The sequence below is a fragment of the Triticum dicoccoides genome, chromosome 1B, assembly GCF_002162155.2.
Source record: "Triticum dicoccoides isolate Atlit2015 ecotype Zavitan chromosome 1B, WEW_v2.0, whole genome shotgun sequence".
Classification (NCBI taxonomy): domain Eukaryota; kingdom Viridiplantae; phylum Streptophyta; class Magnoliopsida; order Poales; family Poaceae; genus Triticum; species Triticum dicoccoides.
In genome coordinates, this window is record NC_041381.1 from 149,886,174 (window position 1) to 149,912,534 (window position 26,361).

The 26,361-nt window shown below is 46.4% G+C and overlaps 1 long non-coding RNA gene across 1 annotated transcript; it reads left to right on the forward strand.

Moving 5' to 3' along the window:
* The first annotated feature begins 1,000 nt into the window (after positions 1–1,000).
* Positions 1,001–2,332, forward strand: LOC119324396. The gene is made up of 2 exons (XR_005156915.1): positions 1,001–1,542; positions 1,907–2,332. It is a non-coding gene; the product is annotated as an uncharacterized LOC119324396 (long non-coding RNA).
* Positions 2,333–26,361: the final 24,029 nt, after the last annotated feature.

Consider the following 26,361-nt stretch of genomic DNA (forward strand, 5'->3'; position numbering starts at 1 on the left):
CCAAAAATGATATAAAAGTGTAGAATAAAGCCCATAAACATCCAAAACAGGTAATATAATAGCATGGAACAATAAAAAATTATAGATACATTGGAGACGTATCACCTCCTCATTACGTCTCTGACTTCTTCTCGAAGTCTTCTGGTTTTCTTTCGGTCCAAGAAAGATCATTGCGAAGGTTTCATTCCTTTGGACTCCGTTTGATATTCCTTTTCTGCATAACTCTAAAATAGGCAAAAAAACATAAACTGACACTAGGATTTGGTTAATAGGTTAGTCCCAAAAATAATATAAAAGAGCATATTAAAGCCCATTAAACATCCAAAACAGATAATATAATAGCATGGAACAATCAAAAATATAGATACGTTAGAGATGTATCACGGACGAGACAGTCCGGAAGGCGTCCGAGGACAACACCTCGGGCTTTGTAGAAACGGGCACGGCGATCCCCACAACCATCGAGGGTGGAGGACTTCAAAAGTCCGGGCCCTCGCCGAACACCGTCCCAGAGATCAGTACGGTACCGGGTTCAGATCAACATCCTCCTTTGAAGAAGGGCGGAGGAGCAAGAGCTCCGTCGGCGGCCTCTGTCAATCTAGAGGCCGTTGACAGTATGCGGGAGGCACTGGCACGTGCCTCCGTTGTAAAGAAACACCGCACCCTTATGGGTGCGGCTATGGAGAAGGTTCAGTCCACAAAAAGCGGATTGACCAAAGTCTTCCACAGCCTACTGACAGGCTTTGAGGTAAGCAGCTTAATATTCTTCATGAGTATTCTATATATATATATATATATATATATATATATATATATATATATATATATATGAATGACAACACTATTCTAATCCTAAGATTAGAACAACTATTTGGATCACGTCGCACTCTATATATATAGAGCCCGATGGATGTCCGTGAGATCCGAAAATCCCATCGAACAGAAAAAGAAAATAATCCCCACGCCCACGCCCCACTCCCTCCCCGATCCAGCCACCATCCCCACGCCCCCACTCCCTCTCCCATCCATCCACCCACCATCGCCGGCGCCGGCCCGCCGCCGCGCCGCCCCCGCTCCGGGAACCGGCCGCCGCTTCCCTCCCAGTCCGCGCCGCCGCTGCCGCTTCCCTCCCCGGACTGCGCCGCCGCTGCCGTCACCCTCCACGGATCATGCCACCGCCGCCTCCCTCCCCTGATCGCACCGCCACCGTCCGCCGCTAGCTACCGCTGCCTGTGCAGTCCTTTGCTAGCTGCCGCTGCAGTCCACCGCTAGCTCTTGCGGGGGAGGCGGTGCTGCTCCGGCTACCCATGCGTCACTGGCTGCCGCCGCGAACGGCGTCCGGACGCCATCACGTACTGCCCCCCGGTGCCGCCTCCAGCGCTTACCCGTTACAGCCTTGGGAAAAACCTCCTCCACGTGGGCGACTGGCCTCTCAAACTTCCCCTCGCCGGCCATCGTGGGCCTCTGTATCCTGTCATGGCGGCTCCTCCCCTGTGGCACAAGCAAGGTCAACTGCGGCTGGATGAGACTCAAAAAATGGTGGTACGTACTAGAACAAATACTCCTGGCATACCCATGTCGTTGGCAGCAGAAGATATTTCAGTTACTAGTTCTTCCATATGCTAGAGGAGTTTCTTTCAATCCACCGTGAGCAGAGCTCGTGGCATCAATTCTTTATTTTTTGTGTGTGAAAATTTATGAGCAGGAAGGAATAGTTCTGCCCGATGAGCAGTTCCAATTGAGTTCTCCCTACAGATAGTTTGACTTCTATTTCCAAGCTTTAAGCTATCCTAGATATTTGATTGGTACTCCACCTTGGAAGCAAGGATGCTCTGAAAATGAAACACGTGATGTTTGATACACCTTGGTACACCACGGCTCAAGTTCTCTGCATTTTTTGTTAAAGGTCATCGGGCTGGGCACGGGCTGCTTATATGTTGTACGCCTTGGGCGTCCCTGTGCTGGTGATGAGCGTGATGGCCGTGCATTGACCTGCATCGCCTGTCCCAACTGTGCCGGCCATGCGTCCGACGACCTCGTCCATCCCTGATCACCTCTTCCGCGCAATCAGGCGCACATACACAGACATGCCTGTACTATATTATACTTGAACTTCAGAGCTTCTGAACTCTCTGAATCTGTGTGCATGTTTTTATATTGTGTCATTGCATAGCTCCACCACTGAATTTGGAAATTCAGTCAATGCTTAAACTTGATAAAAAAGAGCAAGAAACAGTGACATATTATGTGTGTTTTTCACGGAAGTGAGCTGAGAATTTAGATGTTCCTTTTCATAATATTAAGGGCATCGATCATTCAACTATTTATGTTATCCTTCATGCTCTGACTTGAGTGAAGTTATGTGAACTAGCATAGTATATTGTAATTTTCTGATTTTGAGTCGTGGCATATAGTCCTCACACAAAGTAGTTGCAAAATATATTGAAGTATATTATGCACATAGTTATCCTCCCTAATGCCTAAACTGGTACATTTTCAATCTTTTTGACCCATGGTCACGTGAAAGCGACGCTGCTCCGACAAGCTCCTCCGTCCCCCGAGCACAGTGCTGTCCATGATGGTCTCCTCCCTCTTGTTCCCTCAGCGAGGATGATGTCACCTTTTTGCGAAACATAAAGTTATGTAGTTCTTCAGTATATGTCCATAGAAACCTATGACAATTTCTTCAGTAGCAGTTCAACAAAAAATCCTGTTGTAGTTCTTGAGTATTGTTCCATTAGAATTTCATGTTATCTAAGTATTTTTAGTACTTGCTATTGCAGATAAGTGTTTGTTAGAATTGTCATTCTGTCAGTAAAGTACCATTCTTTAGTATATGTTCTGAAAATTTCATCTTTTGTGTGCCTGGTGTGAATTGTTGGTCTTCTCTCACTTTTGCTCCTGAATTAGAGGTAGCATGTTGATTTTCGCACTTGATGAAGAACATATCCTAAAATGTGAAAAAAATGTTCCCCAATGAATAATTTATTGTTCGTAAAGATCTATTTTCTTCCAGAGTGATGAATTTTTTCTCCTAAACAAAGAACTTTATGTTCCTAAATGAGGAGGTAGTATAGGGAACTACATGTACGTGTTTTTCCGAAAACTTTATTAAACCATTTTTGATTTTATTAAACCATTTTTATGAAGTATACGGAACTTCATGTACGTGTTACTCCTGAAACGAGATGAAACTTTGTGTGTACAATTTTTTAATATACCATATTGATTGAGAACTAAAAAAGGCATGCTTTTTTAATAATGTAGAAGTTCAACGACTTCACCTAGAAAGTTTAAAAGACATTATTTTTGAGGGAGAACGCATCGTGCCTAGAAGATGCATATGGAATAAAATGTAAATCCGTAATGAAGTTCATATATAAAAAAAATTGAAGTTCGCATAGAGAAAAAAGGTGCATTTATGAAGAAAAAAAGGTATATGTTTTGTGATTCCAGATGCTTATATGGTCTTCCTGTGACACTGAAATCTTTTTCATTTTAGGTGAGTCAAATTTTTGTGTGGATGTGCCGTGCATGTGCTTGTGCGTAGTACACTGAATAGAACAAAAATAATAATATTATAGGTGTCGTGGTTCTAAGTCTGACAGTAGAATGAGGGGTAGGTATGGAGAGGCAAGATCCTAACTATGGAGCAGTTGTGCACACAGGTGTTTTACCAATTCAGGCCCTTCTCGGAGGAGTAACAACCCTACGTCTCGGAGCCCGGAGGCGGTCGATTGGATTATGTGTGTGAGAGTTACAGGGGTGCGAACCCTTCTACCAGTGGATGGGGGTGGCTTATATAGAGGACGCCAAGACCCAAGCCAGCCCACGTAGCAGAGGGTTAAAGTACAGTAAGGTCTGGCGTTACTGGTAACGCCTTACATAAAGTGCCATCATGACCATTAAGACTACTTCATTACAGACCGTTTGGATACAAGTAGATCCTGAACTTCTGGTGGTCGAGTGAGTCTTCATGGTCGAGTGTCTTCAGGTTCGTCGAGTGTCTTCTAGTCCGTCGAGTGGAGTTCCTCTTGGTTGACTGGAAGACAGCTTCTTCTAAGAGATGTCCTTGGGGAGGGTACCTTGGTCAGGTTCATGACCCTACCCTAGGTACGTGATTCCATCAGTAGCCCCCGAATGGATCAAGGTTTGAGTGAGGAAGGAGTTGGCAATCTTTCCAACCTGCCTTTTGGTGTTGTAAGGGTGTTTTGCTCTGGATCAGTGACTTTCAAGTGAGGGTGTCAACTTTCGTTCAGTCGCCTTGATCCATTCTTTATATCTGTCGAGTGAACTTTATGAACTTGGAGATTTCCGAGCGACGGATCGCAGGAGATCTTCCGTCTGACAAGTTGCCCTGTGGTTAGCGGATTCAGTGGGATTCGAATTTTGGGAAGCGCGCGAAGCGGAGAAGACCGCGGTACTCGGATGGGATAAGGCAGGGGCGCCTCGATTCTCGTGCCGCCTTTTTCGCCACGTATCGCTTGCGCGACTGTTTTGGGATTTGACAGGATCGCCTGGGCCTACCTGTCGGCCACACGGAAGTGACTCCATATAAGGAAACGGTGGAGGTTTTTTGAATAGTGCCTCCTCATTTTCTCCTCCCTCGCCTCCAGATTCATCCGCTGCGCCCACCAACTGCCCGACGCCGCTGCTCCGTTCCGGCCTCGTTGGCGACAATGGTGAAAGAGAAGACGGCGGCTTTGGAGCGGGTGAAGAAGGCGACGGCGGCGGCGAAAGTGAAGGGGAGAGCGACCAGTCGAGGGGGATCCTCGTCGCGGTCCCGTTTGCCGCAAGGTTGGATCCAGGGTGATTGGATCCGCTCGACCATCACCCAAAAGGATCTCGACGACCTGGCCGACGAAGGCCTGATTGCGCACGGGGCGGCGAGGCTCCCGGGGATGGAGTGGCAGCCACAGCCTCAGGAGGGTGAGTGTGTCCTCTTGGCGACTCATGTAGATCGAGGGTTCTCTCTGCCACCGCATCTTTTCTTTCGTGGGTTCCTGAATTTCTTTGGAGCTCAGCTTCACCACCTTACCCCCAATTCCATTGCCTATCTCTCCGCCTTTGTATCTTTGTGTGAGAACTTCTTGGGTTGTCGGCCGCACTAGGGCCTCTTCAAACACATATTCACTTGTCGTTCTCAGACGGTGAAAAAGGCCAGCCCCAATGATGAGAGAACTCAGGTCATCCGGATGTGTGGGGGTCTCGGGGTCCAGATGAGGAGTAAGAGCGCTTTTCCAGCTATGACCCTTCCCGAGTCAGTCAGAGGGTGGCAGTCGACCTGGTTCTACTGCCAAGACCAGTCGACGCCAGGGCAGTCGACTGGGCTCCCTCCCTTCTCTATGAGTCGAGTGAACAAGCCATCCTCTCTGAAAGTAGTTCTGGAGGAGAAGGCTCAGGTAAAAATGTTGATGGAGCGTGTAGTCCAGTTGATTCGTGACGGTGTGACTGGCATGGACCTTCTGGAGGTTTTCCTTCGGCGGCGCATCCAACCGCTCTAGTACCGGGGCCACCTGATGTGGTTGTATTCTGGTACTGAAGACACCAGTCGGGTCCACCCAGAGGAGGTCGATGATGCCACACTGGAGAGGTGGATGATTGCCATCACAGGGAACAAGGACAACCCTCGTGGAGCCAGGAGGATCCCGCCACTCGACCAATCCTATGATCCGGACAAGGTACGACCATTCTTCTCTGATTGTTCCATCCGTTCTGTTTCATCGTAGATCAGTCGATTGACTTTTGTCTTGCTTGTTGTTTTTCAGGAAACCACCGAGTTGTACTCGATGCCCAACGGGGCGCAAGCACAGGCCGAAGAGGAGGAAGGAAGCGGAGGCGAAAGTCAAGAGGAGTGGGAGTCGGATGCCGATGAGGGTGATGAAGATGCAGGCTCCGACGAGGAGGAAGAGGAGGAGGAAGAGGAGGAGGAAGTTGCGCCTCCTCGTTCCGAAAGGAGGTCCAAGCTCGCCCACGACCCTGCGACTGATCGTGGCAAGGGAGTCGTGCCTGCGGGGCAGTCGACGAAACGCCCTCGGACAACTTCACCGGCGCCGACTGAGAAGGCGTCGAAGCAACCCCGAGTGGCCCCGTCAAAACCAGCGAAGGCCCTACCGAAGATGAGGATGGAGATTCCGACTGTTTCTGGGTAACGACATAGCTCATGTTTTTCATACTTGGTCGACTTCAATCGCTGACCGACCGATATTTGAAACCACAGTGCTGCTACTTCTGAGACTTCTACTAGGCATGATGATCAAGAAATGGAAGATGCTGCTACTTCTCATCCTGGTATGATCTGCACGCTTTTGCTTTTGGTCGATTGAATCTTTATTTTTGACTTTGAACTTCTTCTGCAGCTCCACCTAGCGTTTTCATCAATCTCCCTGACGATGACTATGAAGCGCCACTGAGGCAGAGGAGGAGCAGGAAGGCGACTACTGGCAAGGCTGCTCAGGTTGTGTCAGCGCCTGGACCACAGATTCCAGAAGGGAGCAACGTCGCTCGGGCTACCGTGTCCTTTGCGGAGCTGTTGACGGTTGCCTGCCCTTCGTCGTCGAGTGCTGACCCGCCTTCTCTCTTCACCACCTACCACGTCCCAGAGGACCAAGCAAGCATTGCCAAGGAAGCCATACGCCAGGCCGGGATTATGATGGAGCAGGTGAAGGCGATCTGAACCGCCAGCCAAGCAGCTTATGACGCGAGTTCAGCTCTCCAGAGTAATGTCCAGGTTAGTTAAACATCGACTGGAAATCTTGATGTTTGTCATGCACCCACTGGGTGTGTCAATTCTACGGTGGACTGCTGGCAGTCGACTGTAGTCTTTGTGTCTTGAGATTTCTCACTTGACTTGTTTCACTCGAGCATGGTCGAGTGGAACAATAAAACTGGTGGGGGCACGCTGAGTGCACCCACTGGGTGTAGTCCCCGAGACCGTGGTCGATTGTTGGCAATCGGCTATGGTCTGATTTTTTTTGCTGCTGACAGTTAACTGCTTCCGGTCGACTGATCGACTCTGAGTCTATCTGATAGAACTAGTGGGGGCACGCTGAGTGCACCCACTGGATGTAGTCCCCGAGACTATAATTGAATGTTTAGATTCAGCTGTAGTGTTAGAAATACTACGATTTTTCCTTTAGTCACTCGGAAGTGATCTGTCTTTGATGTTTGTCGACTGAACTTTGCAGAAATCTTGCGATCTTGTTTCCCGTTATACCGAGATGGAGAACAAGTATATCCAGCTTGAACTTGACCTGAATCTTGTCCAAGAGAACTTCGCGAAGTCGAAGGAGGAGGCAAAAGGTATGTTTGGTGAGAATCTTGACGACTGTCTTTGCTTCTTGCCTGTCTCCGAGTCCGATCTTATTGCGATTTTGCAGAAAAACTGAAGGATGCTCTGAAGAAGAAGGACCTCGACCCCGCCGAGGCACAGAAAGCGGCTTCGGACAAGACAAAACTTGCAGAAGAGAAGTTGGCTTCTGTCAGCAAGTTTGAAGAGGAAAACACTAATCTGAAAGCTGCTCTGGACGTGGCCAACCAAGAAGTCACTCGACTGAGGAATGCCAACATGGTCCTGGACGACAAAGCTGGCGAACTGGCAGGAAAGAAGAATGACTTGGAGGTTTATCTGGGATGACTCGCCAAGAAGCTATTCGTAATGCTCGAAGGTAACCCCTTATCTCCGATTGGTAATTACTGACTTGCTGTAAGGGCATTAGCTTATCCTTGAATCGCGTCCACAGAATTCTGCCAAAACTTTGAAGAGGAGACTAGTCGAGTGGAGACTAGCTTGGATCCCATCAATTCTCCGGTGAAGGATGAAACCGCTATGAACGTGCTCCGCCTCGAGTCTCGCGTTGCTGCAGTGGTCGATTACCTTGCAAGACTGAAGGCCGCAACGTCGCGCATCGACACATCGCTCTGGCCAGAAGAAACCGTTCAGAACGACCTTGAGTCGCTGATGACTCGACTGAACGAAATTCCGAGTCGAGTGCAAGAATGGAAGAAGTCTTCTGCCAGGTGCGGTGCTGACGTCACTCTGTCCTTGGTCCGCGGCCACTGCAAGGAAGCGAGAGAAGACAAGCTGGTGTCTCTCAAGGTGGCCAACACTAGGAAGCATGACTTCCGTTCTTTCATGGAGACCTTCATCGCGGCTGCCACTCGGATCATAGATGGGATCGACCTGGACGAGTTTGATGCGCCTTCCAGTCCTCCGCGGGAGGGGTAAAAAACTTCTATGCTCGATGATTTGAATTTGCCTCTGAATGCCGAGTGATTTTTGTAACCGCAAAACTTTAACAGGCTTGATGCCTGGGCACTGCTGGGTCCGTAGGACGTTATCCGAACTTGATTTGCCATTGAAATACGTTTGCTTCTTTCGGATAACTATCTTCTTTGGGTTAGAACATATGCTAGCATCTGCAATGCTCTTTTGCAGGTAGGAGTGAAGCACAAATAACAGTTGACTTGTGCTCGTCGTGTTTGGGCGAGTGTTGGGTTGCAACCAAGCCTCCGGGTGAGAAACTGGTTCTCCACTCGGAAGGATTTTAGAAACTTAGGCGAGCACTGAGCTGCAGCTAAGCCTCTGAGTGGGAGGTTTGCTCTCCATTCGGTAGGAATTTAGAAACTTAGGCGAGCACTGGGCTGCCGCTAAGCCCCCGAGTGGGAGGTTTGCTCTCCACTCGGCAGGATTTTAGAAACTTAGGCGAGCACTGGGCTGCAGCTAAGCCCCCGAGTGGGAGGTTTGCTCTCCACTCGGTCACTCTGTGCATTTTAAAACCGAACCGAAAAACCATACCGAAAATAAACCGAACCGAACCGATTTTTTTGTTTTTATGGTTTCTGGTTTCGGTATGGTATGAACTTTTCATACCGATTTGAACTTTGGTTTTTATGGTATATACCGAAAAACCGAATGGTTAACCGAATAAACCGAAGTAAAAGATAAATTTATATTTCTTGAGATGAACAACCGTACAAGTTGTCATTTTTCTTGTACATGAGTCAAATTCACTACTAAGCACCTACATTTTTCTTGTAACATTGTCATTTTTCTCTTTTTAAAATGCTAAGCACGTCCATAACCATCAACAGATGAATCAATGCTTGCATATATACTTATATATATAGTCATATACTATTTGTGTAAAATAGAATGTGTTTTGAGTCATAAATTTGCAAATTATTATTACGTCATTTTCAAATTCGCGTCAACTTTGGTTTTTATGGTATATACCGAAACCATACCGAAATAATTTGGTATATACCGAAACCGAACCGTATTTTAATTTCATACCGTATTTACCGAAGTATTAATACCGTACATACCGAAAAACCGTATAAACCGAATCATGTAAACCGAATAAACCGAACGCACAGGGCTACCACTCGGTAGGATTTTAGAAACTTAGGCGAGCACTGGGCTGTAGCTAAGCCCCCGACTAGGAGGTTTGCTCTCCACTCGGCAGGATTTCAGAAACTTAGGCGAGCACTGGGCTGCAGCTAAGCCCCCGAGTGGGAGGTTTGCTCTCCACTCGGCAGGATTTTAGAAACTTAGGCGAGCACTGGGCTGCAGCTAAGCCCCCGAGTGGGAGGTTTGCTCTCCACTCGGTAGGTTTTTAGAAACTTAGGCGAGCACTTGGCTGCAGCTAAGCCTCCGAGTGGGAGGTTTGCTCTCCACTCGGTAGGATTTTTAGAAACTTAGGCGAGCCTTGGGCTGCAGCTAAGCCCCCGAGTGGGAGGTTTTCTCTTCACTCGGTAGGATTTTCGTGGTACGACTTTGGGGGAGAAGGTAGCAGTCGACCTGCGCTTCGTCCTCCTTGCAGAACGCATGTTGTGTTTGTGATGTAGCTCGGAAGGAGGAAGCAGGGGTCGACCTGCGCCTCGTCCTCCTTACGAAGCGTACGATGTCTTTTATTCTTAGGCGAACACAAGGTTGCAGCTAAGCCCCCGAGTGGAAGACTGGCTTATCACTCGGTAGGATTTTCAAGATCTTAGGCGAGCACTTGGTTGCAGCTAAGCCTCCGAGTGGAAGGCTGGCTTACCACTTGGTAGGATCTTTTTTACTTAGGCGAAACGGATTCGCAGCTAAGCCTCCGAGTGGAAGGCTGGCTTACCACTCGCTAGGATTTTTTTTACTTAGGCGAAACGGATTCACAGCTAAGCCTCCGAGTGGAAGGCTGGCTTACCACTCGGTAGGATTTTTTTTACAAGCTTAGGCGAACCGGGTTCGCAGCTAAGCCACCCGCTGGGGGACCGATTTATGAGAGTAAAAAGCAATGACAATTACTAAGAAAATTATGAATCTCTTGTCTTTGATGAATATACTACAGGAGTACTTTTTATTACAACTCATCCGAGTGAAAAACTTAAGTATAAAAAGGGCGAAGCAGGTCCGCGTTCCATGCTCTGGGCTCATCAATCTGGTGCTCGACATTGTAAAGGAGGTATGCCCCATTATGGAGGACCTTGGTGACGATGAAGGGACCTTCCCAAGTGGGAGCAAGCTTGTGTGGTTTCTGCTGATCCACTCGGAGAACTAAATCTCCCTCCTGGAAAGCTCGACTCCTCACATTTCTGGCATGGAAACAACGCAAGTCCTGCTGGTAAATGGTCGATCGGATCAAGGCCATCTCTCTTTCTTCTTCTAGAAGGTTGACCGCGTCCTGTCGGGCTTGCTCTACTTCAGCTTCGGTGTAGAGTTCGACTCGGGGCGCGTTGTGAAGCAGGTCACTCGGCAAGACTGCTTCAGCTCCATATACTAAGAAGAACGGAGTCCTCCCCGTCGACCGGTTTGGCATGGTCCTTTATCCCCAAAGTACTAACGGAAGTTCGTCGACCCATGCGCCGGCTACGTGCTTGAGGTCGCGCATCTGTCGGGGTTTCAATCCTTTGAGAATTAAGCCATTTGCTCGTTCCGCTTGTCCATTCGACCGAGGGTGGGCGACTGCAGCATAGTCGACTCGTGTACCCTGAGATGCGCAGAAGGCTCTGAATTCTTTGGAGTCGAAGTTTGACCCATTGTCTGTGATGATGCTGTGGGGAACTCCATATCTGAATACCAACTCTCTGATGAAGCTGACGGTGGTGCCGGCATCCAGATTCTTGATGGGTTTAGCCTCGATCCACTTAGTGAACTTGTCGACTGCTACCAATACATGGGTGTAGCCGTTTCTGCCTGTCCTCAGTGGTCCAACCATATTCAACCCCCATACAGCGAAAGTCCAGACGAGTGGAATGGTCTTCAAGGCTGAGGCAGGTTTGTGCGACATATTGGAGTAGAATTGACATCCTTCACACTTGTCAACTATCTCTTTCGCCATCTCATTTGCTCTGGGCCAGTAAAAACCCGCTCGGTATGCTTTAGCCACGATGGTCCGAGAGGATGCATGATGGACACAAGTCCCCGAGTGGATGTCGTTGAGAATCATTCGACCTTCCTCTGGTGTTATGCATTTCTGGCTGACTCCAGTCGCACTTTCTCTGTATAACTGTCCCCTCATGACGGTGAAGGCTTTGGATCGGCGGACGATCTCTCGAGCCTCTTCTTCATTCTCAAGGAGCTCTTTCCTCAGAATATAGGCGATATAGGGCACTGTCCAGTCGGGAGTGATGGCCAGAACTTCCATGATCAAGGCGACCACAGCTGGGACCTCGACTTCAGTCGGATCCGTGGCGCTTTTTTGCTGCGGGGCTTCCTCAGTGAAATGATCTTCTTGAACCGACAGCGTGTGAACATGCTTTAAGAACACGCCACTCGGAATGACTTCTCTCTTGGAACCTATCTTCGCCAAGTCATCGGCTGCTTGATTTTTCAGTCGGGGAACATGATGGAGCTCTAATCCCTCAAATTTCTTCTCCAGCTTTCTGACTGCATTGCAGTAACCAGTCATGGCTGGGCTTCTGACATCCCACTCCTTCATCACCTGGTTGACCACTAAGTCCGAGTCACCATAGACCATGAGGCGACGGACGCCGAGTGAAATGGCCATACGCAACCCGTACAAGAGTGCTTCATATTCCGCTTCATTGTTGGAGGAATCAAAGTGAATCTGGAGTACATATCTGAGCTTATCTCCTCGGGGGGAAACCAAGACCACTCCGGCACCGGAACCATTCAACATTTTGGAGCCATTGAAGAACATAGTCCAGTGCTCCGATTGAACTTGGGTCGGTAACTGCTGTTCAGTCCACTCGGCGAGGAAATCTGCTATTGCTTGGGACTTGATAGCTTTCTTTGCCTCAAATCTGATATCTAGGGGAAGAAGTTCAATCGCCCATTTTGCCACTCGACCGGTTGCGTCTCTGTTGTGCAGAATCTCTGATAAGGGGGCGTCGGTGACGACTGTGATAATATGGTCAGAGAAGTAGTGAGCAACTTTCTTCGTGGTCATGTAAATCCCATATACAAGCTTCTGATAATGAGGGTATTGTTGCTTGGATGGGGTCATGACTTCGGAAATGTAATACACTGGGCGCTGAACTTTGAAGGCTTTCCCTTCTTCTTCTCGCTCGACCGTAAGTACAGTATTGACGACTTGTCCTGTGGATGCAATGTAAATCAGAAAAGGTTCTTTGCTGATTGGGGCAGCAAGCACCGGCTGGGTGGAAAGCAGGGTTTTTAACTCTGCAAACGCTGCATCAGCTTCTGGAGTCAACTCGAACTTGTCTGACTTCTTCATTAGTCGGTAAAGAGGCAATGCCCTTTCACCGAGGCGAGAGATGAATGGACTTAGCGCGGCCAAGCATCCAGTAAGTTTCTGGACATCATGCACACGTACGGGGCGTTTCATTCGGAGTATAGTGCCAACTTTTTCTGGGTTGGCATCGATTCCTCGTTCAGAAACGAGAAAACCGAGTAACTTTCCGCCAGGAACTCCGAATGTGCACTTTCATGGATTAAGCTTGATATCATACCTCCTGAGGTTGGCAAATGTTTCAGCGAGGTCAGTCAGCAGGTCGGAACCTTTCCGAGACTTGACCACAATGTCATCCATGTACGCTTCCACATTCTGACTGATTTGAGTGAGCAAACACTTCTGAATCATCCTCATGAACGTGGCTCCGACATTCTTGAGGCCGAATGGCATGGTGACATAACAGAAGCACCCGAATGGGGTGATCAAAGCCGTTTTGATCTCATCGGGTCCAAACAGATGGATCTGATGGTACCCGGAATAAGTGTCCAAGAAAGAAAGTCGCTCACATCCTGCAGTCGAGTCGACTATTTGGTCGATGTGGGGAAGAGGAAAATGATCTTTCGGGCAGGCCCGATTGATATGCTTGAAATCGATGCACATGCGAAGTGAATTATCCTTTTTGGGGACCATGACGACATTGGCGAGCCACTCGGAGTGGTAAATCTCTCGGATAAACTCTGTTGCTAGGAGCCGAGCCACTTCTTCGCCAATGGCCTTCCTTTTCTGGACGGCGGACCGTCGCAGATGTTCCTTCACAGGTTTTACCTTTGAATCGACTCGTAGATGATGCTCAGCCAGTCCCCTGGGTACACCCGACATGTCAGAAGGTTTCCATGCAAAGATGTCCCAGTTCTCACGGAGGAACTGGATGAGCGCTTCTTCCTATTTGGGGTCGAGTGTTGTGGAGATATGAGTCGGAGCAGTGTTAGGGTCGGTCGGGTGGATGTGAACGGGTTTTGTCTCACCGGACGACTGAAACGCTGATTCCATAGCAGGCTTCTTGGCTCGCAACAAATCACTCGGGTCTGCGTTCCTTTGGTGTTCCTGCCACTCTTCTGCCACCATCTGAGCATCGGTGATCTTCGAGCCTTTCTGGAAGCACTCTTCTGCCTTCTTGCGGTTACCAGTGACAGTGATCACGCCTTTAGGACCAGGCACCTTTAGTTTGAGGTACACGTAACATGGTCGAGCCATAAAACGTGCATAAGCTGGCTTGCCCAAAATTGCATGATAGGCACTCTGGAAATCCACAACCTCACATGTCAGCTTCTCTTTGCGGAAATTCTTTGAATCACCAAAAACTACGTCAAGAGCAATCTGGCCAAGTGATGCGGCCTTCTTGCCAGGGATGACTCCGTAAAAACTCATGTTGCTTGTGCTCAGCCTGGACATCGGAATGCCCATCCCTTTCAGTGTCTCAGCATACAGTATATTCAAACTATGCCGCCGTCCATCAGCACTTTGGTCAGTCGAGTGCCTTCAACGACGGGATCGACCACCAGCGCTTGCCTCCCAGGGGTGGCTATGTGCATGGGGTGATCAGATTGGTCGAATGTAATGGCAGTCTGAGACCACTTCAGGTAATTGGGTGTTGACGGAGCAACCATATTCACCTCTCGGTTTATAACTTTCAGTCGGTTTTTGCTCTCAACACTGGCAAAAATCATCAAGGTGGAATTGACCTGCGGATATTCCTCATCACTATCCTCCTTGTCCTCGACCTTGTCCGACTCTTTTTCCTTGTCCTTTGGCTGCTTCCCTTGGAACTGCTGTAGCAGGAGTCGACACTGTCGAGTGGTATGCTTCGGGTAGATGAAATTACCCTCTTCGTCTTTCTTGGTGTGGATGTGACATGGTAAATCCAACACGTCATTTCCTTCTTTATCCTTTACTTTCTTGGGGTTCCAAGGCCCCTTGGGTTTCCCTTTGAACTTTCCTTGGTTCAGGGCCAAGGCTTCTCCAGGAGCGGCTGGCTCGGCTTTACGCTTTTGCTTCCGACTGGAATTTCCGGTGTCCTGGGCGACTGACTTGTGCTTGCCACTCCGGAGACGATCCTCTTCCTCACCATTGGCATATTTGGTGGCTATTTCCATCATTCGACTCAGAGACATGTCTCCGGTTCGACCGAATTTCAGGCTTAGCTCTCTGTACTTTACGCCCTCCTTGAAGGCGCAAACTGCCTGGTGATTAGATACATTTTCCACTGTGTGATGCAGTATGATCCATCTCTGGATGTAATCCCTCAGAGTCTCATTCGACTTCTGTACACAAGATTGCAGCTCTGTCAGTCCCGCCGGCCGCTTGCACGTTCCTTCGAACGTCCTGACAAACACTCGGGAGAGGTCCTCCCATGTGTAGATGCTGCTGGGTGTCAACTGATTCAGCCATGCCCTGGCTGACCCTTCCAACATGAGAGGCAGATGCTTCATGGCCACCTCGTCATTTCCACCCCCTATCTGAACAACCACTCGGTAGTCCTCAAGCCAAGTATCGGGCTTGGACTCACCGTTGAACTTGCTGACTCCAGTTGCCAACCTGAAGTTGGGAGGAATCACCGCGACTCTGATCGCTCTGCTGAAACACTCTGGCCCGGAGACATGCACTCGGCTGCTGGTGGGTACATCTCTGTCATTACCCTCTCTGTGGGCTCTGTTCCAGTCGACCAGACCTTGAACGATGATGGATCTCGCATCAAAGCCTGGTTCCCTGGGGTCGACTAGAATTCTTCGCCCGCCATTGTACTGGCGTCTGTCATCCTGCTGTCGAGGCATATATGATCCACCCCTCCGGGGAGGAGTGGGCACTCGACGTCGATCGTTGCGATCGACTCGGTGATCATCTTGCTCATAGTTCTTGTACTGATCGTGTCGGTCGCCATGCCCTTCACGCCTCGGGGGCGATCTGGGGCTATGAGCTGACTGGACAGTATTCGCCGCCACGGACCTGCTATGAATCCTGTTCCGCGACTGCGACACAGCCGAATTCTGATCTCCAGCTGCCCGGAGCAAATCCCTAATCTGCATCAAGCCTCTGCCAGCCTCTGACTGGGAAGGCTGAATCGACTCTGCTATACGTGTTGCAGCTGCCAAATTCTGGATTGGAGTGCGGTATACCTGAGTCGGAGGTTTAAAGAGTTGGCGTCGACTGGAGTCTGGAATCCGTTGCCGCGCACGCTCGTCGAGTGCCCGCTGAAGGTTCTCCAGTCGAGTGCGCTCAGCCAGGTTGGCCAAGCGCGCGTCCTCCAAGGCGCAAGCCTCAGGGGTTTCTCCAACGATCGGAGTATGAAGCGCATCCATGTTCCGGCGGCGAAGCTCTTCCCTCTGCTGCGAGTCGAGGGGCTCGGGACGGTACTCCTCATGGTCGTGCGACGGGTCGCCTCCGCCGTTGCCTCCCTCGGCGCCGGGAAAACCGGGGGGGATGTGCGGCCCATTGACCATCAGGACCTCTGCCGCCGGATCACTGCTGTCGCATTCGGATGCAGTCTCTGTGGAGCCAGTCGACAGGTCGAACATGCCGTAGAGAGATTCGTCGGGCTCGATTGCCGCGACTTGGGCAGTGGTCGATTGACGAGCCACCGCGTGCCTCACCCACCGCTGAAGCCTCGACCGACCGGAGCGCTTACGCCGGCGGGAAGCTGGGAGGGAGGATGACACGAAAACCGGCCGATACTAAGTCAACGGTTGCCGTAGAAGGACGCCGCGGACGCATGCTCGAAAGTGAGTAGCTCCGCGGATCGGGAGTGCATCCACGTCGAGCGGAGCCTCCTGCAGCCAGGCAGAGTCGTCGGCGACGAATGTGAGCGCGCCGAGACGGATCTCGCGACCCTCAACCAAAACTCCACCTGAAACCATGATGATGGGAATTGAAAAGATTGCAACTTCTCCAACAAGTCGCTAAGACACCTGCCCCAAGCTGGGCGCCAACTGTCGTGGTTCTAAGTCTGACAGTAGAATGGGGGGTAGGTATGGAGAGGCAAGATCCTAGCTATGGAGCAGTTGTGCACACAGGTGTTTTACGAGTTCAGGCCCTTCTCGGAGGAAGTAACAACCCTACGTCTCGGAGCCCGGAGGCGGTCGACTGGATTATGTGTGTGAGAGTTACAGGGGTGCGAACCCTTCTACCAGTGGAGGGGGGTGGCTTATATAGAGGACGCCAAGACCCAAGCCAACCCACGTAGCAGAGGGTTAAAGTACATTAAGGTCTGGCGTTACTGGTAACGCCCTACATAAAGTGCCATCATGACCATTAAGACTACTTAATTACAGACCGTTTGGATACAGAGTAGATCCTGAACTCCCGGTGGTCGAGTGAGTCTTCATGGTCGAGTGTCTTCAGGTTCGTCGAGTGTCTTCTAGTCTGTCGAGTGGAGTTCCTCTTGGTCGACTGGAAGATAGCTTCTTCTAAGAGATATCCTTGGGGAGGGTACCTTGGTCAGGTTCATGACCCTACCCTAGGTACGTGACTCCATCAATGGGTGCTCTCTAAATGTTTGTCCTACTGCTTAGTAGAATTGACCCAAAATTTCCTATTGTTTTTGCACATGTTGGATTCAAGGGAAAACGTGTATAAAAAAGGCGTGATTTTGAAAGTTCAGGTGTAACGAACATTGAAGTTCAAACCAAAAAAATGTAAACAAAAAAAATCATAGAGTTCAAAGAATAAAAACTATGGAGTTTCATGGAAACAATTAATAGCACCCGAAGTTCATGTTTTAGAAATTCCTAAGTTCACGTGTACCACGTACAGAAGAAAAATCATCAAATGAAAAAAGGGACCGCCTAGGCCATTTCATCGAAAAGAAAAAAATGCATAAAAATGTCATGAAAAAATTCTATAAGAAGTTCAAATTTAAAAAGCGAAGCAGGTCAATGTTAAAAAATGAAGTTGTTAATATCTAAAACATAAAATTTGAGCAAGAAGTTCAAAACATTTGAGCAAGAAGTTAAAAGATAAAGTAGTTCAAAAATCTTTATAACTGATTTTCTCCGTTTGTAAAAGAATCAGAGAAGTTCAAATTAAAAAGAGGAGCATTTCAAAAGATTGTATAAAAACTGATTTTCCCCATTCTATAAAAACTAGAAGTTCAAATTAAAATAACGGTGTGGTATCATTACTTTTATCAAAAAAGCATTTTCCCTGTTATTAACCAATAAAACTAAGAAGTTGAAGTTTAAAAAACGGTGAAGTTCGATGGCTAAAAGTGTTGTTGCTAGAAGTTCAAGTGCTCGGCCCGAGAAAGTTCAAAAGTTTTTGTGAGAGAGGTTGAACAAAAATACGTGACAGAAGTTTAAGGTGAAAACAATAGGAAGTTCAACTACTACACGAAATGCTTTCAGATAAGAATATAAGAATAGAAAACAAAAACCTTAAAAGGTTTGTTGCAAGAAGTTCACGTGCTCCTCCTAGTATAGTTCAAAATTCATGTGCGAGACGTCCGTCGTTCATTTACATGTTGAAAACCCCCGGAAAAACAACGTTGTTTTGCCATTTTAAAAACTACTCTCAAACGACAACGAATTTGTAACACCTGTTCACATGAAAAACTTGTTGTTATTCATAAGATTTCCAACAGTATATTATGTGCTGCATTTTGATGAATTAATATTTTCTTGTATACCATTTCAAACATGTTTTTATGCATTCAAAAGCTTATTATCTGTTGAAAGAAGTTCATAGTGAAAACAACGAGAAGTTCAAGTACTGCAAGGAATGCATTTCAGGTGAAAATAGAAGTATAGAAAACTAAAAGCTTAAAAGATTTGTTGAAAGAAGTTCAAGTGCTCTGTCCGGGGAAGTTCAAAAATTCTTGCGAGAGAGGTTCACCTTGTATTTTCATGTTCAATTTTTTCCAAATAAAAATCGAATACTATTCTTTACTCAAAATATAAAAAGGTGAAGTTCAAATTGAAATAACAGAGAACTTCGGAGTTTATTAGAACCTAGGAATTACATGTTCAAAAAAATAAAAAACACAATGCCATTTTTTGCACTTTTAAAAACAACTCATAAACGAAAAAATGGTTGCTAGAAGTTCAAGTGCTCGGTGAGGAAAAGTTTAAAAAATTATTGTGAGAGAGATTCACCATGTATTTAGATGTCCAAAATACATAAAAAAATATGTTGTTTTTTTTGTGTTTTAAAATAATTCTCTCAAACTAGAGAGAAGTTCAAAGTGATAACAACTGGAAGTTCACGTACTACATGGTATGTATTTCATATAAGAAAATTACAATAAAGTGAAACAGAGTGAAGTTCAAACAGACATGCCCCAAAAGTTCAACTACTTCACGCAGTGCAAAAAACAGCACATCAAAAAACAGCACGTCAAAAATAGAGTGAAGTTCAAACAGACATGCCCCAGAAGTTCAACTACTTCACGCAGTGCAAAAAACAGCACGTCAAAAAAATAGTGAGGTTCAAACGGACATGCCCGAGAAGTTCAACTACTTCACGCAGTGCGTTTTCGTTCGTGATGAATGCAGAAATCATGATCTCGCCATTTTCTAATTTACTTCAAAATGACAGGAATGTCATTTGTGTAAGTGCAAGTCCTCGGTCAGAAAAAGTTAAAAAAATATTGTGAGAGAGGTTTGTACAAAAGGAATATCATTTGTGTAACACTGACGAATGGATGAGAAAATTACAAACAAAAATACGTCACAGAAGTTCAACGTGAAAACAGCATGAAGTTCAACTACTACGCTGAATGAATTTCAGATGAAAAACTTTTAAAATTGTTGCGAGGATGAAAAAATGATCAACACGGGAAAGTTGCGTGTTTACAACAACTTTCCATCAGTATATCACTTGCTCAATTCTGATGAGTGGATGGAGAGCTAGGAGCAGTGTTTAGAGATATATGAGCAAAAAGGCACGTGAAAAATAGAGTGAAGTTCAAGTACACATGCCGAGAAGTTTAGGTTATTCACGCGGTGCATTTTTGAAGAATCAGTTTCGCGATAAAGGCAGAATGAATGATCTCGCCATTTTTGCAATTACTTGAAAAAAGCTAGGAATCAGAGAAAACCATCAACATGAAAAAGTTTCGCATTTTCCGTAGATTTTCAGCTGTATATTATTTGCCCCATTCAGATAAAGTATATAGAAATTATTCCAAAAATACGTTTTAGCCATTTTCCAATTTGACTTAAAACTGTAAGGAATTGGGATAAACAATATATACAAAAAAGTTTTGCATTTCCTCAAGCTTTCCAACGCCATATCTTTTGTTGCATTCAGACGTAAGGTTAAATAATTAGCTCAAAACTACGAACTCGGTGGAACTTGTACCGTTTTCTGAATTACTTTTAAACTGTTCCAAATTAGAAAAACCTTTTAACATGAAAAAGTAGCGCATTTTCACAAGCTTTCCAATGCCATATTATTTGCCTCAAATGGAGTACCCGTTTAGAAATTACATTGAAAATACGAACTCGGCTATTCGGTTTGCAAAATTTTACGATTTTCAAAATTACTCTTTATCCATAGGGAATTAGAGAAAACTTTCAACATGTCAAAGGAGCGGTTTTGCAGCAGCTTTCGAACGCCATATTATTTACCTCATTCTGATAAATGGTTTAGAAAATGCGGTCGAAAATACGATTCACGTTTTTTGTATGAAGAAAAAACGGTTTTAAAACTGCTCTTAAACCGATTTTATTTTGCCAAAAATTTAACATGGGCCATGATATTGGTGTCCATAGCTTTCCAACGGTATATTGCAGGCTCCATTTGGACATATTTTAGCTGAAGTTCAACCTAGTACACGGGGAAGGTCAGGCGCGTTACTCGGGAAGTTCATGTTGTGATCAGAATATTATTCTGATCCCATATATATATATATATATATATATATATATATATATATATATATATATATATATATATATATATAATATCTCTGTGTGTGTGTGTGTGTGGCGAAGCCCATGTGTGGACAGTTGCCCCTGAGACTCTATCCGAATTAGAGCAATCCGAACAGAGGATCATTAACAAGTATATCATGCACTGTTTTTTATATCTGATAGGCTTTGCAGCTGGCGGTTACTGCCCAGGATGCAGAAATTGCCGAGCTCAATTGGAAGCTCGGGCTATCCGATGAGGAACTCGACCGTACCAACAAGCGGTTTGATGAAACCCAAGGTATGAGGTATTTCAGTATATCCGAAAATTATATTCATGTGTAGACGGTTTGAAACTGACTAAGAATGTTATGAATATACTCATAGTTGGCACAGCTGAGGTCGAGTCCCTCAAGAGCGCCCTTGCCAAAGCCAAGAAGGAGGCAGAGGCGAGCAAGGTGGCCGCTGATACGTCTCCAATGTATCTATTATTTATGAAGTATTCATGCCATTATATTATCGTTCTTGGATGTTTTATAGTCATTTTATATCAACTTTATATCATTTTTTGGACTAACCTATTGACCCAGTGCCCAGTGCCAGTTGCTGTTTTTTGCTTGTTTTTTACATCGCAGGAAATCAGTATCAAATGGAGTCCAAACACCGCGTAACTTTTTGGAGATTTTTTTTGGACCAGAAGGAACCAAATGGGCCTAAGCTGCACCTGGGGGGGGGGGGGGTGCCCCGAGGGGGGAACAACCCACCAGGGTGTGCCAGGGCCCCCTGGCACGCCCAGGTGGGTTGTGCCCACCCCGGTGGCCTCCCGCACCCCCTCTTTGCACTATAAATTCCCAAATATTCTGAAACCCTTGGGGGAAGCCCTAGATCAGAAGTTCCGCCGCCATAAGGCCTCTGTATCCATGAGATCCAATCTAGACCCCGTTCCGGCACCCTACCAGAGGGGTAATCATCTCCGGTGGCCATCTTGATCATCCCGGTGACCACCATGATGAGGAGGGAGTAGTCCACCCTCGGGGCTGAGGGTTTGTACCAGTAGCTATGTGTTTGATCTCTCTTTCTCTCTCTCTCTCTCGTGATCTATATCATGGGCTTTGTTAATATAGTCGGATCATATGATGGTTCTCCCCTCTATACTCTTGTTATGATGAATTAAATCTTTACCCTTGATAGTTTTGTCTTGTCGGATTGAATATTCAGAGATGAGAACACATGATATAAGTCTTGCAATATGAATACTTGAGGTGACAATGAGGTATCTTATTTATTCACTTGATATGTGTTATGACAATCAACTCGCGGATTCCCGCGGTGATATTGGGGTAATTTATGCATAGGGGTTGATGCACGTTTTTCTCCGACAGAGACTTTGGGTCTCTATATAGTTCTTTGTGTGGATTGAGTATTATGAATATGAAATTGCTTTGGTGTTATTTTAGTACAAACTGTAGGATAGATCGAACGGAAAAAATAGCTTTGTGTTATTTTAGTACGAACTCTTGAATAGATCGAATGGAAAGAATAGCTTTGAGGTGGTTTCGTGACCTACAAACAATTCTTTCTTTTGTTCTCCACTAATATGGATGGTAGAAATATATTTTTATAATCTGAATAAATAAAAATAGCAAGGTAGCAAATAGTAAACGGGCACAAAAACGGTGTTGCAATGCTTAAAAATGAGGCCTAGGGTCCGTACTTTCGCTAGTGCAACCTCTCAACAATGCTAACATAGTTGGATCATATGATTATCCCTGAAAGTGCAATAAAGAATCACTCCTGAGTTCATATTACACTTTTATCACCATCTCTTCGCCGAAGTAGTGCACCTATACAATTTGCCATTGTATTGGGTGTGTTTGGGACATAAGAGATTTCTTGTATTTGGTTGCAGGGTCGTTTGAGAGAGACCATCTTCATCCTACACCTCTCACGGATTGATAAACCTTAGGTCATTCACTTGAGGGAAAATTGCTACTGTCCAACAAAACTCTGCGCTTGGAGGCCCAACATATGTCTAAAAGAATAAAGTTGCATAGTAGACATCAGCCGCGGATAGGGCGGCCAAGGCTCTGGAGGAAGAGCAAACCACCCGCCGAAAACACGAGGCGCGGGTGGAGGAAATAGAGTAGGAGCTCATGTATGCCATCGCAAGGTGCGAGTCCTTGGAGCAGAAGAGTTCGGAGCAAGCCTCCCAACTCACCAAAGCTCTTGAGAGTCTGAAGGAGGCCCGGGTTGATGCCCAGGGCGCTCGCCAGGAGATACAAGAGGCGAAGCAAATGCGGCTGGTAAGGCCTTTATCATGCAGAGTAGACATAGTAGTAAGAGGTATATTTTGCTGACCAGAGTTTGGAGTTCTCCAGGCGCCTTTGCTGATCTGCCGAGGAGTATTGCGGTTGCGACCGCATTCTTCCAAGCCGAAGAGGGGAGCTTGACAGAGAAGTTGTTCTGGTCACAGTACCTTGCGCCGGAACTTCACGTGGCCCTGAGTGACCAGCTGAAGCAGCTTCCCGAGCTGCACAAGGTGGCCGGACTGGCCTTGAAGGATGTTATATTCCGCTTGTGGCCGGCCGATTCCATCCCTAATAGTCACTTAGGACTCTGATACGTCTCCAACGTATCTATAATTTTTGATTTTTCCATGCTATTATATTACCTGTTTTGGGTGTTTAATGGGCTTTACTATACACTTTTATATTATTTTTGGGACTAACCTATTAACCGGAGGCCCAAACCAAATTGTTGTTTTTTGCCTATTTCAGTGTTTCGCATAAAAGGAATATGAAATGGAGTCCAAACGGAATGAAACCTTCGGGACAATCGTTTTTGGAACAAACGCAATCCAGGAGACTTGGAGTGGACATCAGGGAAGCAACGAGGTGGCCACGAGGGTCCAGGGCACGCCCTACCCCCTGGGCGCCCCCACCCTCATGGGCCCCTCGTGGCTCCCCTGACCGACTTCTTTCGCCTATATATACTCATATACCACAAAACATCCAGGTACACAATAGATCAGGAGTTTCGCCGCCGCAAGCCTCTATAGCCACCAAAAACTAATCGGGACCCTGTTCCGGCACCCTGCCGGAGGGGGGATCCCTCACCGGTGGCCATCTTCATCATCCTGGCGCTCTCCATGACGAGGAGGGAGTAGTTCACCCTCGGGGTTGAGGGTATGTACCAGTAGCTATTAGTTTGATCTCTCTCTCTCTCGTGTTCTTTGATTTGGCACGATCTTGATGTACCGCGAGCTTTGCTATTATAGTTGGATCTTATGATGTTTCTCCCCCTCTACTCTCTTGTAATGGATTGAGTTTTCCCTTTGAAGTTATCTTATTGGGTTGAGTCTTTAAGGATTTGAGAACACTTGATGTATGTCTTGCATCTGCTTATCTGTGGTGACAATGGGATATTCACATGATCTACTTGATGTATATTTTGGTGATCAACTTGCGGGTTCAGTGACCTTGTGAACTTATGCATAGGGGTTGGCATACATTTTCATCTTGACTCTCCGGTAGAAACTTTGGGGCACTCTTTGAAGTTCTTTGTGTTGGTTGAATAGATGAATCTGAGATTGTGTGATGCATATCATATAAGCATGCCCACGGATACTTGACGTGACATTGGAGTATCTAGGTGACATTAGGGTTTTGCTTAATTTGTGTCCTAAGGTGTTATTCTAGTACGAACTCTATGATAGATCAAATGGAAAGAATTGCTTCGTGTTATTTTACTACGGACTCTTGAATAGATCGATCAGAAAGGATAACTCTGAGGTGGTTTTGTACCCTACAATAATCTCTTCGTTTGTTCTCCGCTATTAGTGACTTTGGAGTGACTCTTTGTTGCATGTTGAGGGATAGTTATATGATCCAGTTATGTTATTATTGTTGAGAGAACTTGCACAAGTGAAGTATGAACCTTAGGCCTTGTTTCCTAGCATTGCAATACCATTTGTGCTCACTTTTATTATTAGTTACCATGCTGTTTTTATATTTTCAGATTACAAAAACCTATATTTACCATCCATATTGCACTTGTATCACCATCTCTTTGCTGAACTAGTGCACCTATAAAATTTACCATTGTATTGGGTGTGTTGGGGACACAAGAGACTCTTTGTTATTTAGTTGGAGGGTTGTTTGAGAGAGACCATCTTCATCCTACACCTCCCACAGATTGATAGAACTTAGGTCATCCACTTGAGGAAAATTTGCTACTGTCCTACAAACCTCTGCACTTGGAGGCCCAACAACGTCTACAAGAAGAAGGTTGTGTAGTAGACATCAGACTCGTGCAGAGGCTAGTGGAGGCACTTCCTCGGATCGATGTCCTCAAGCACTCGTCCTGCATTGAAGGTGCCCAGATGGCCTTTGCCCGTGTCAAGGTGCAGTGGGCAAAGATGAAGGCCGCCGATATTGCTACCGCAGGGCCGCCTGAAGGGAAAGAGCACCGGCGGCCGAAGAAGTACTTTGACGAGGTCCTCGAGGGAGCCCGCATTGTGGAGGGGCAGTGTTCGAAGGATTTCATCTTCGAGTAGTTGGGTCCGGTTTGTAAGAGTCATGTAATGAACTCATTGTGTATGATATTTATGATTATGCATTTTATGAGTAGTTTATCCTCCTATTTTGGCCATTTATATGTTTGAAAGTTTACCAGTCGTCGGCTTCAACCCCCACGTAAATATTACGGGGGTGTTCGGGAACGCATGACATCACTTAATCCAACGTCTTGGTCCGAAGTAGGAGGCGTCTTGCAGAATGAACTAGGCAATCAGACTATGGGGCTTTAGTACTTTCACTTAGCCATAAGAGTCCATTGGTGGCGCTAAGTACTAGCCCCTCGTTGCATGATTGGCAGTCCGGAGGGCAGCGCCTTTGCAATGTGGCTGGTCAAAAAGCCCAGCCCCTCGTATAACACGGCGTAAATCACGAGTGATTCGCAGTGTAACACTAAGTCACCGGATCACTAACCCGTTCTCGATTATCATGACAGTCAGTTTTCGGCTTTCTCTACTGAGGTACTTCACCGGACTACTTGTTAACCATGGATGCCTGTTATATTTACTTATAGAGTGAAGAACAAGCCCACTTTCCATATCCCTTTCATCCGGATGATTGATTGCCTCATTCTTCTTCGAAAATAAGTGCATTTGGCCATTGTGTTTTTCCAACTTTCGTAATAGATCTGGGCATGCATGGTTTTCAATAGATAACCCTAGGCCTTCTTCGTTTCCCCACGGGCATTCACTTCTCTTCAAGCTCGGGATTAGCGAAACATGGATCCGACGCCCATCTCTTTTTCCACTTTGCAAGGCTGAGAGACTTTACCAATTGAGAAAAAAAGCATGAGCAGGATCAGCAGAGGTAAAATCGAATAAAATGGCTTATTTGCACCTTTCTTTGGTAGGCAACAAATCTCACGGAATGTGGGAATCTTTTAAACCGGAAATACAATCGCAGTAGTTCTCCCTTTACTACCTTAGCCGAACTTGCGGAACGTAAGGTGGCAAACCCAGGAGTCGGGAAACCCAACTATAGACCAAAGACATGATTCGGAATATATGCATATAATGCAATATCCAGGACGCCTAAGAGTTCCATATGGGTGTTTGGACTTCAAAATTTAGCGGGGCCGAATATAGCCCCTAGTATGAAGACCATGTCGAACCACGTGTGTCAATCGAACATAAGGAATAGCGCAGATGACATGGAGAAAAATCTAACACCCAACCAAGAAGTTGGTAATCATCTATGCCCTTTATATCTTTCTTGATATTTTGATGACAAACAATGTCATCCAATACT